The following is an 8,786-nucleotide window of genomic DNA, read 5'->3' as shown; positions in this document are numbered from 1 at the left end:
GAGTTTCAGAGCAAATGAATCTCCCTGGGGCTCCCAGCCTACACCATGCACAGATGGAGGCATCCTGAGCCAGTGGAAAAATATCAAAACCTTTTGTTCTGAAACGACTTCAATCTGCTGAGGGAGTGACCTCCATATGGGTATTAAAGTGAGGAGAAATCCTTAATGACGATATACCCCATTTAGTGCTCCCATATCTATGGATTTAGGGAATAGCCAGGATACCTCAGCTCTAAAACCTTATCTGCACATGAACTCTACTGCCTTGTAGTGGGTTAACCATCCTAATGTGGCGATGGTTATTTCTGGAAAGAATTCCCCTGTAGAAGAATTCCACCTTTATCCTAGAATTAAGGAAGGTGTGACCATGAAGGTGTGTGTGGAACAAATGAACGAGTAAGAGCAAAGCCTCAGCCCCATAGGTAATTCAGTAGAAACTTTCCAGTCTGAGTGTTTTGGCAGTGTGTCATTATTTGGAAGGGCATATGACTGCAGTGTGATGTTTGCTTGCTCTCCAGATATACTGTGTACTCTGTGGATTTAAAAAAAAAAAAGAAAAAGAAAAAAAAAGTATTTTGGCATCAGACAAAGCAAATAAACATTAACTTTAAAGCACAGATATTAAGCACAGCAGTCTTTCTGGTGGCAATCACACCAAGCACTAGGAGGCTAGTATTAAGCAAAACTGGTCTGCTGGCACAGCAGGTTCGGGCTAGCAAGGCTCCTTTGTCATTTAAAAGCTGGCACATTTAAGGGGTTAGGATGTCTTCCTTCCGCTTTGTTCTGATTTGGCAGACCTCCTTGTGCTTATTGCTCTCCGGGCACACTTGAGGGACCAACCCGTTCGTTTCCATGTTCAGAAACACAATTGTATGTTCATCAGGTCACTCTTCTGTGAGCTGCAGTTCGCCGAGTGCTGTGCTGGAAGCACTTGGTGGCCTCAGGAGAGGCAATGCGTCCCTTGAGTTGGGCAGCAGGAGAGAGGAGTGCTCACGGGCAGAAAAGGCTGGGCTAGATGGAAACTGCATCAGCATAAGATGCAAATATTAGGCACAGAAATTGTACTTGCAAAATATGCCTGTGTGAATTCTGGCATTGAGGAAACTCTGGAAGCCACAAAAGAGGTAACTGCCTTTAGCTGGGAATGGCAGTAAAAGAGATTTAAATGAAATATATTACCTGGTGTGTTAGATGCACCAAGAACAGTTGAAAACCTAAGGGTTTGCAGAGCTACATGGTACTTCTGAGGGGCATCGGTAGTTTGCCGCTGCCAGAAGGGGCGGTCCAGATGTTCTCCATCAATCCAAACCTTATCGTGCCAGCCCTGCTTGCAGCCACGTGGCTTTGTCCCTGCCCTTGAACCATCTCGGGCTCTCAGACTAGGACTGGTGAGCCAGTTCTCACGTGGAAGAAGCTGCTCACTTTTTTTTTTTTCTTTTTTTTTTTTTCTTTTTTTTTTTTCTTTTTTTTTTTGGGGCGGGGTTACATTTCGGCCAGCACAGCAATTTCAGCTGGCTCTTCTTTCCAACTGATGAGCACCGGAGCCAGTGCTAGGAAGAGCCGGAGGGCTTCCACCGGGGGTGAGGGCTAGTGGAGGCTGGCACCTCCTCACATAGTGGCCAGGAGCATGTAGGCTGTCATATAGCTGCAGGTGGGACCTTCATGATCCTGTTTAATCCTGCAGCTCAAAGGGGTCTGTTCCCTGGCTATGATAAGGGTCCATACTTTTTCTGCAGGATTCCCAGTCCTTCATCATCTTTTTCTCCACATAGAGCTTCTGAGTTTAGAGGGAAAACTGGTTCATTGGGGGGCACAGAGTATGTACCCCTTTAACTTATAAGTGTAGGTGTTGAGCAGTGGGCAGGCATACTGTATATAGCATTAGAAAAAGCTACACCTTTGGACCGAGAATTACTCACAAATGGTTTGCCTTTTTCTCCCCTCCCAGTTCCTGTGAATCTACACTGTCATTGTTTCTCATCATGTCACCAAACCAGCCTCAAATACAAACTTTGTCCCTTCCACAGAAGCTCAAAAAGAAAATAACAAGAAAATAGTTGAAAATCTCATTCAGAGGCCACCATGTCAGTACAGGTTACTGCTGGCACATTGCAATTTTTTCTGAAAAAAAAAAAAAAAAAAAAAAAAAAGTGTTGTCTTTTTCGAGTAACACAGCTTGTATCTTGGAACACTACAAATGCCTGTTGTGTTTCCTGCCTTTTGTGCTGCTGTGCCAGCTGAACACTTGCTGCTGCTGAGCCGTGGTGTAACTGAGGCTCTGAGGTCTTTGCATGGGAAGGGGCTTTCTGGAGTCTAAGCAAAACTTGCACAGAGGACAGCTTAAAACGGCAAATGTGTATAGGAAATCTAGATTCTGTAGAAATGATGAATCTGGGACTTCTAGAACAGTAAAGGAGATTTAGCTGCATACCTTTCATTAAAGAGTATGAGGAAATCCCCATGTTTTCCTTGGAAAATTTTAATATAAACTATTTAATTGCAGACAACAGTCTTGTTGAGCAGCACCGTAGCTCTGATCCTTTTAAAATACCAAATTAATTAGAGAAGAATCAAGGAATAGAACTACAGATAAACTGTTACACATATAAAATTGCTCAAGAATTGAATGCTTTCCATGGTGATTAAAAAAAAATTACATTCTTAAATTCAAACTAGCATTTCGGGGATATGACAATGTAGAAATCTTGGCAGGATAAGGAGCTCTGACTGAAGATTATTGTTATTATTCATCTTCTGGTAAAGCAGGAGCCAGTTGTGCAAGAGGCAGCTTTTTGAATACCTGTACTTAGTTTTTTTATTGCTCTCTTACACTTCAGACCACTTCTGGTTTCATATTTTTTTTTTCCTGTCAAAGCCACAAACATTCGCTAAGGAAGACGCGGTTAGCTCAACTCACATTTTCACTGCTTTCTTTCTGCCCATTGTTTCCTTTAAATCTCATGTGTGGAGGTTAGCTCCGTGGATTCTGAGCCTCAGGTTCCCATTCTTTGACAATCCCTCTTGGGAGAACCGGACCTTGACGTAACACTTGGACTAAAAGCCGTGGAGGAGTCGGATTTCTGCTTAGTCATCCTTTCTGTTTTTCGGTCAGTGTTCCTTTCTCGCTATTGTTTCCCACTGACCAAATTACACCCCAAAATGAGGTGAAGGAACAAATCTGTAGAGTTCCTTGAAGAGGCAAGTTGAACAGATTTGAAAAGAGATCCGATGAGAATGACTGCAGAAATAGAAAGAGCATGTTTCTGTCTGGCCATACAGAACCCACAACCCTGTTCACCCCAAACGAAAAGACTTTGTATCTTCACATGTGCTCTTCACAATACATTTTGGGGAGAACAAGAAACCGGTGCCCTTTGTGGCTTTTCTATCTATTAATTTCCCACCATCCAAGCCTAAAGGTGCTTTGATACAATCCCGGCCTAGCTGCTCTAGGCCCTGATGTGGAGCTAAACTGCCCAAGCACCGAAGTCCTCGCCCTGACCTGAATTTATTTCCAATTATTTTTTATTTGCAGTGGAGGCTGGGCTCCCAGTGGGGATGGCAGGCTAAAGGGCCTCACCCAGCACAAGCAGATGATCCTGTATAAGGGGCTGTGGGAGCATGCTCTTGCCAGTTGGGTGGGGATGGGACAAGGGCAATTGGTGTCTTTCCTGTGTAGGCCCAGGTAGGCCTACAGAAATGCATCGAACCACAGCATCAGTCAAAAATTTCACATAAAACCACCCACAGGTGCTCTTTTCTCCTTTAGAGCTTTTCTGATGGCCAGGATCCCAAAACATCAAACTTCCTTCGTATTTTCACGTTTCCACATCAAGTAAGGTACTTTCAATTCTTTGATAGCGCTTCTTAAGCCTGGAGGCATGGAGAGCCCTGCAGCAGTCTGTGGGGAAGCTGCTGGTTTCTCACACAGGGGTACAGTGCTCATAAATTCATATGGCTCTTCTGATGGTACGTCTGGCTCAATTTGCAGCCATCAGAACATAATGCAAGAAATGGATTGAATACTGAGTGCTTTCTTGAACAAATTCTTTAATTTGTGGACTAGGAAATGATCTGCTATGTCCTAATCTGAAGCAACATAGTTTGTGGTGTGTAAATGATGCAAATGATGGAGAACACTGGTGCTCTACTGAGTAATTACCTTAAAAAATTATGTTGAGTAAAAATAATTTATCCTCAAAAGTCCCTATTTCCTCTTTTGACTATAAAATGATTAAAAAGAGTGTCTGATAGAGGCATTTAACTTCTTGATAACTGTGCTAGTCGTGTAGATCCTGCCCAATCAAGTTGATAATGCTGCTGCTATTAAAATGTGAGTTACCAAACATGTGCCAACAGCAAATGTATTCCTGCAATTGACACAAAGAAAGTGTGGCTAAGGTTAATCATAAGGAAGTTCTAATTAATCATAGCTCTGGATGTGATCTAGCAGCAAAGTATATAAATTAGAGTAATACAGGGCAATTTTCAGCCAGAAAAACCCTAAAATTTACTATTATCTCCCTGTGAAACTGCAATTTGTAATTTGCACTGTAATTCCATCAGCTGTCGTTTCTGCTTCTGTGCACAATCAGATATATCATCACTGTGTCATTAAAGAAACAATTATTCTAACAACAGAACTAATAAATCCCTTCTGTTAGAGGCAGGATTTAGCCAGCAAACACAAATAGACCTTTTACATCAATACTGGCTAGGATGAACAGTGACATTTAATGTCACCCACTCATTCATGAATTGCCACATTGTCATTGTAAGCCACAGGGTGGAGGGGGGGAAGGAAGGAGACGACTGTAGCAAATGCAAAGTTATTAATGGGAGTGAAGAAACGGAGACTATTTAAAGATGTTAGTCAAAAACTCTAAAATTAGCAAACATTTGAATTCAACGTGAATTCCATATTTAAGATTCTAGTATTGAATATCTAATGAAACTTTGGTTGAACAGCTTAACTATTTTCTAAGTACAGTACAAGTTACATTTCCTACTTGTTCACACCCTTCCTGTGTTAACTGAGACAACCTGCACGCTTGTGTGCCTCTCATTTCCTCAGGCTTATAACATTCAGTGGGATATATTTTACTGCAGTATTTCACATTCTTATGTGTGAAGTGAAAGCAATTCAGTAGTGCCTGTGGAGAATCTGGAGATGCTGGGTATCGGTAGGGTAACTCCAATGTTATGATGAAACATAGGAACCTGAGGATACCAGAACAGTTGGCACTTTTCTTCTCACATTCCCCAGATCAAAAAGCAGCAGGGTTAGTGAGATCCTTAGCTGCTATGTGGTTAAAATTATGCTACAAAATTGGAATAAATTTCAATAGTGAGTGTAAGTAGAGCAAAAATCAAAACGTCCAACATCCCTACCCTGTGGCCATGACTGCTGCTCTATGAGAAGACGTAGAAAATAGATGAGAAAGAAACATAATGCGCTATCATCAGACTGGGCCAAAAGCTTCTTCTGTCCTGCAGCACTTGCAGTGGCAGTGTTGGAGGCAGAACACAGGTGCCTGAACCTTTCTTACCGCAGTACTGCTCCGTCTCAGCATCTCTTCCTTTTCCCTCCTGGCTTGTCAAGGGATCTTTGTGACAATCTCACAGCAACTACGGGATCTTCATGAAATCAAAAATACAAGGTGGGTGTAAAGCAATGAGCTGATCTCAGTGCCCTCATTTCTGTTTGTACAGGTAGACCATTGGGTGGAAACTTTTCTGTGCTTCCTGAGACCTCCTAACTAGCCTGAAACACAGGTATTCATTCCCCTCTTTCTCAAAGTTGTCAGTACCCCTTTCTTCACTGTACCTTGGAAGCACTTCTAATGCCATCCTAGTTCCATGCTGGCCATGAGGTACAGTGCCAACAGGAAAAACTAAAAATGAAAAGGATAGGTGGATCTATCCAAGCAGAAGGAAAACTGACAGGTGACCCAAACATTTATGGTGAGTTGGTTTAAAAGCCCCATCAGATGTGAACATACATGCTATTACTGACAACAACAAAGTTAATGAGGTGCTTTTGGGGTGTGCTTTCTAGAAGTTCATTGCAGAAGGAAAAAATGGGGACTGACAGATCATTCACCATTCCTACTTTTCCTATTTTGGAAACAGGAGCAAATTCAAACAGCATCTCCCTTCTTTTCCTCACCCTTCATAGAAGAAACATGATGTGGTTTTCAACACCTATTTTTTTCCCCCAAATTGTTTTGTAAGTGCTAGTGTAGGAACACACAATGCAGATTTTTCCATAGCACTCAGAACTGGGACAGCTAAGTGTCAAGCCTGGGATCTAAATGCAAGTTGTCAGTGAAGGACTTGTCACCAGTCTTGCGGTCATACTCTGAAAATGCACTGATGATTTTCACATATATTCTTTGACCATGCTGGGCTTAAGTTCCTTCCTTGGAATATTAAACCAGTTTAGGCCAAATTCAGCTGTGTTGTTTAAATTAGGTTTTAAGAATGTTAGTTTGGAGATTTAGGCTACTGATATCGCCTGCATGCTATTTGAAATTTCATTAATTCCAAATATGCTGAAAGATTTATAAAAGAGTTGACTGACGGGCTCCCAGGAGAGTCATAGTAAGGCATGAGGGGAAAAGCAGCAAAACATCTAGCCAAAAGTGGTATGGCTTTTTTTTTTTTTTTGAATGTATATATAGATATTTGATCTATTTTGCATATTTGATCCCTGTTTGAGTAGGCTGCAGAGATTCTAGGGTCAGGAGTGACATCTTTTCTCATGTTTGGACAGTACCTGATATTTTGAGATACCAATTTTGATATGGCAATACCACTCTAGAACCAGTAGTAGCAGTGTTATCAACAGAAGTTTGACAGCGTAAGTACACTTCCTCTGCTCCCAGACAATCAGATTCCACTCCCTCAGCACCACTTCCTTGTCTTTTCACTCCACCTCAAATCAAGAGAGTATGTGAGACGTTCACAGGGCCATAAAGGACCATAAAAAGTCATGGTGACGTTAACAACTCCATACCTTATGGTATCGGTTCCTTTCTAAAAAAGATCACTGGGGAAACAGAAAAATCAAATCCCATCTCCAAAGTCTTCCTGCCACTTGTTTCGGCCAAGGGAAGGTGATATACTTTATAAAACATAACAGAACTATTTTCTGGGTAGGTAATTCATCATTACTGACCCATGAAAGCCAGGGGTCAGTGGCATTTAAACCTGGCACAGGAAAAGAACCCCTGAACGCTATGGTGGAATGGGGAACACTAAAATCATTCAGGGATTAAAAAAGAAGCTGTTGCCCTGCACTGCTTAGTCACTGTGTGTGCTGGCATGCTTGAAACACGTTACTTTTTTTTTCCCCCTTCTTCTTTACCTCAGGCGTTGGGTTTGAAGGGTGTGTAGGGAAGCGAACTTTCAAAATGATTAGTCATCTTTAAAGTCACAGTCTTCTATTTTTAACAGGAGCTGAGGCAAAGCTTTCCAAAACTTGAATTCATCTAGACAGCCATCAAAAGGAACTCGTCTGTCCAGGAGGACGGGGTGGGCACTCAGGCTAAGCAGAACTCCCATTTTAGGACCCACCATAAAAGGTACTAGTTTTAACACGGCTAATTGTATTGTCAGTGGATGTCCTGTGAGGTGGCTGTGGGAACATGAAGCAGCCTTTAGAAGGTGAGAAAAATCCAGGTTAAAAAAGAAAAGCCTAATACATCCATGTCCAGCTGTTTGTTCACATACAAGTGTAATACCTGTGTGAATGTCAGAGGCAGATGACGTGACATAGCATCTCTGCTTCCATCTCCATCAAGGGAAGTACTTCTAGCAGCTTCAAAAGCCTTGAAATTCGCCACTGCCACAACCCCCCACTGCGCAGCTGCGATGCCTGCAGTCTGTTCCACCCAGCCCATCTGCGAGGGAAGGGGAAAACTTCAAGAGGCAGAAGTGTGAGAATGGTAGGTAACGGTCCTGTTGCAGGAGGCCGCTGAACCAGCAGGACCTAGCTGCAACCCTTTAATTATAAGCTCCCAAGTTAACGCAGAGTTACTTCTGTAAGATGTACCCATGGTAAGATGGTATGTGATAGGTAAAAAGGCAAAGAAATAGAAAATATAATTGCTGTTATTTATTCAAGTGTTACAAACATATTTTCTGGAATTTTGAGGTTTTATTATTTCAAACAAGTTTATGTTCAGTGAGCAGAAGATCTTTATAACCTACATCATTCATTTTGTCATTCTGCAATCAAAGTGACAACATGGACAGCACCTCCTTAGTATGAACTGTATCACGGGATCTCTGTGCCCCAACAAATACTGCTGATAACCTTTATCCCTTTCCTAAAAGAAAACAAATAAAAGCCACAAACCAAACCAAAACAAAACCCACATACCAAAAAACCTTCACACAAGAGCACCCGCCCCTCCAGCTTCAAGAAGAGGAATCCAGTACTGCCCACTCTGCCACCAATTTCTCAGGAGCTCGGGGGAACTAGAGTGAAGTAACCAGTAGAGCTCAAGAGACACCTAGCAAAAGTGAAAGGCCTCCAGCTTCAGGGGAAAACTACTGAGGAAATTCCCAGTATTTCATCTACAGGTAAGACCAGGTCTAGAAACAACCCAGCCAACTGAATTATTATGGTTGTTAGAGACATTTAAGTTTCCAAACTTACTTTTCATGGACAAGACTTGATACGTGTGCATACCATAGGCTGTCTGTTTTGGACTGACAGCAACAGCCTCAATGATTTACCGGCACTGATGCAGATACGTGCAGAGACCCAGCTTTGTTGA

General features: G+C 42.2%; 1 long non-coding RNA gene across 1 annotated transcript; it reads left to right on the top strand.

Annotated features, from left to right (window-relative positions):
• The first annotated feature begins 3,789 nt into the window (after positions 1-3,789).
• Positions 3,790-7,502, top strand: LOC118161692. Its single transcript, XR_004748128.1, has 4 exons — positions 3,790-3,840; positions 5,713-5,775; positions 5,856-5,964; positions 7,459-7,502. It is a non-coding gene; the product is annotated as an uncharacterized LOC118161692 (long non-coding RNA).
• The last annotated feature ends 1,284 nt before the right edge of the window (positions 7,503-8,786 follow it).

This window comes from Oxyura jamaicensis, chromosome 1 (genome assembly GCF_011077185.1).
Source record: "Oxyura jamaicensis isolate SHBP4307 breed ruddy duck chromosome 1, BPBGC_Ojam_1.0, whole genome shotgun sequence".
Classification (NCBI taxonomy): Eukaryota; Metazoa; Chordata; class Aves; order Anseriformes; family Anatidae; genus Oxyura; species Oxyura jamaicensis.
The sequence above is the reverse complement of the archived record's forward strand: the minus strand, read 5'-3'. Positions and strand labels throughout refer to the sequence as shown.